Source organism: Cupressus sempervirens, chromosome 7 (assembly GCF_028749045.1).
Source record: "Cupressus sempervirens isolate cs-2001-9-10 chromosome 7, ASM2874904v1, whole genome shotgun sequence".
Taxonomy (NCBI): Eukaryota; Viridiplantae; Streptophyta; class Pinopsida; order Cupressales; family Cupressaceae; genus Cupressus; species Cupressus sempervirens.
Window position 1 is genome coordinate 868,353,201 of NC_143124.1, and position 3,688 is coordinate 868,356,888.

Sequence of the window (3,688 nt, forward strand, 5' to 3'; positions counted from 1 at the left end):
TATTAATCAATAATAACTCATCCAACTATTAGCATCTTTTTGTTCTTCTATTTAGGCATTTTGAGTCATATGTTGTATTTCTTTTTGAAGGAAAAATTTGTTTACTAACAGGTTTTTGGCAACTCTAGTGGGAAAAGAAAGCGAAGTTCTGATGTTTTTCTTTCCTTGGATATCTATAGGTACCTCCCCGAGGACAATGGTTGGTGACTCTGATTTTTTTTGGTAAAAGAAGTATGGTGTGATATGGCTTTAATTGCAGCCCAACCATGGGGGGCTTAGATTGGTCCATTCTTTATCCCAATATTCAGACCTACCTAAAAAATCAAGTGAATACTTCCCAAAGTTTTCTAGTGACACAAATCAAGATCCTGGAGATCTTATTAAAGCAGCTATGGTTGTTCGTGGGATTCTTGGTGTGTAGGAAGAAAACATCTTTATCAAGTTATTTATTAGAAGCCTCACTAGAAGTGCAAATTATTTGTTCCAAAATTTGCCAAATGGTTGCATCACTTGCTAGAGTGATCTTGAGGTAAAACTTCTTCAAAGGTTTATGCCCACACTTGATGTTGCTAAATTGCTATTTGATTTCTTCCAAATTAAGATGGGAAAAGGAGAGGCCATGAGGGATTTCATTAATAGATTCAATAGAATTGTTAGTAGGATTCCTCTAACCAATCAACCAACTGAAAGCAATCCGTTGTGTGTATTCATTGCTGCCATGCAAACTAAAAGCAATCCGTTGTGTGTATTCATTACTGCCATGTAAACTAAAGATAGATTCTTACTTATGCAACTAAAAATACAAAGGTTGCAAGATGTACAAAGGGAGGTTGTTAGCTTGGATGATCATATGATCATCAACGTGTTAAGATGTACTAAACCCTCATAGGAAAAAATATGCACTTGTGAACAACACCATTATTTGAACATGAAGCCTTCTCAAAAGAGGCTTGTTCTTAGAAAGGCAAAATCAACATCCCCATTTTTGTTTGTTAGAATTTAATAGTTTTTAGTGCAGAGGATTTGCTAATACCTCCTATTATGGAAATAAATCCCAATGATGTGATCAGAATATATCATCTACATGTTGAATATGATGATGAAGATCTTCAATAGCCCACACCCAATGAGAGTGATTCCTTGGATATGGCAAAAGAATGTTGTTCACAAGTTGGAAATAATGATCAACACCTTCCTCAATCATCTAATCTAATGACTTTCTTTTTGTGTTTCCCACTAAGGGAGAACTTGGTGATAATGAGTTGTATGAGAGTCTATCACTAGTTGTCTCCTTGCCAGAATTTGAATCTTTCCCTTCTAAAGTCTCTAACATTGCTTGAGTCATTGGTGTTAGTTGGGAAAGTCTGATGAATTAGTATGGATCAAAAGATACCCATTATCTTGATATACAGAGGGAATATGAAATCTGTCATTTTGATTATACACCTCAAGAAGAAAGATTGAATCTTAGAGTACTAGAGGAACAAGAAGACCCTCTAAAAGGCATGGTTGATGTCAAATCAGGTGGGAATTTATTGTCAGATAATTCTTTTTCATAATTAGAATCTTTTAGATTTAATACTTCTAATATATATTCAGCCAGTGACTTTGATCAAAGAAGTGTAACGAATCATCAAGATTAGGAAATGCTTAAGGTTGGCAATATTGAAATAGACAATTTCCTGCATGCTGATTCTAAATGTTTTCGATTTGGTCACATGGAGACTAAAGAATAATTGTTACAACCCAAGGCATTCAAAAAACTTGAAATTTTTGAAACGTGTGTTAAAGAAAATTATTTTTCCCCTATACTGACATCTTGCACACAATCTGAGTTTGAAGTGTTAAAATTTGATCATGAAGATAGGTTGATTGATGGCATTCCTATATTGGAGTCCTTTCATTTTGAGGTAGATATGGGCCAACTCATTCAAAGTAATGAAAAAGTGTTGCAGCCAGAATTGTATGGAGCAGAATGGTTGTTTGGACTTGACATATTGATTCAAAGGTTTGACTAGAATATGGTGGTCAGATCCATGCTCATGACCACTGTCAGATGGTTACTCAAGGTGGCGCATGTTATATTTTAGCCTCTTTTTTGCACTGGCACATTTTTTCTCAACCGGTTAATGCTTTTCCATGAGAAGCCAAGTGTGCTACTCAAGGTATGGGTTGCTTTCCCTCTCCTTTGTACATAAAGTTTTTGATGTGCCTAGGGGTAGTTGTCTTTTGGCATTGTGTATTTGGTTGATTTTTCTTCCTAGTATTTTATGTGTTCCCCTGCTTTCCCCCTCTCTACCAATAGTCTCGTTGATCTCTATTGTTTGCAAACTCTATTTTCCCAATGGCTAAATACTAGTTTCCTACCAAAGGCTTCTCGATTCTTCATTTCCTTTGTGACCCACATCCCTAGTTAGAGCTAGGTATAAGCATGTTTTTGGAATCTGGATTTTAAACTTTGAAAATCAATTTAGTGGGAAAAGATTCTAAAATTATTTAAGTTTTCTATTGGTTTTTGTTACTATTGAAGCATTTGTAAAGTTTGATCTATGAAGAAGTAGTGTTTTAGATCTTGTTGTACTTGAACTTGAACCTCAAAGCTCAAAGTTTGAAATGCAGATCCATATGTTCAAGAGTTCAGGTTTAGTTGTAGAAGTTCAAGGTTCAAAGTTTGAATTTCAAAATGATAGTCTCGGTGTAGGGGAAATATCTCAAAATTCAACTATTGGATTTCTCTCCATTTTGGATATGTTGTTGAGAGACAAATTTTCCAACTTCTCATTAGAGTGATTGGCAATTTTTTATCAAATGTAATTCTTTTTAATGTTTTAGTACAAGCCTATCAAAACAAATGGATAGCCTGAAGTTCATATTGAACTTGAACCTTGAGCCACTAAGTTCAAGTTCACTATTTTGAAATGTGGCGGTTCAAAGTTGCAAGCAACCCAATGGTTCAATTTTTGAGGAGAAACTAGTTCAAATGGGTCAACTAGTTCAAGTGTTTAAATGGTTCCGAATCACCAAAGTTTAGGTTGGAAAGTTGTCATATTGAACTTGAACCTTGAACTACCAAGTTCAAGTTTAAAGTTCAATTTCGCAGGTTCAAACTATCCAGTTTTTAATAGTAGCAACCTATAACTATAAATTTTCTATAACTGAAGAAATGGATCTTAGTGCAGGTGTCATAACTTTTAATACAATTGTTGGATTGAGCTAAATTTTATATATATATGTCCAAATCTAATTTTGCAAATCCTCTCCAAACAGCATTGCAAGATTCATTTTGGATCAAACGCTGTAAGTGTTTGAGTGGAGTAATCTCAAATTTATCCATGACAATCACAAAATAATAACAAAAAAATGAGTCATGTTTCGGGGGGTGAACCGCCTCACAATAGGTGTTCCATAGTCATGCGCTAGGCATGGCTTAGGAATAATCTATTCAAGCTAAGGACTACTTTTCCCCTACCATGAGGTGCATTTAGATTTTCAACCCAAGGATGTATACTTGAAATGGTCGGCACAGTATGTGTACTAGGTACCTTGATGAGTCATTATGCTTGTGCTGCAGGAAAGTAAAAATACAAAGGAAGGAAACTACACTACTGCTGTGGAAAGAAAAATACTGAATCTATGAATGTTGAAAACACAATGACAAGATAACAGAGATTCCATCTTGGCTCATCCA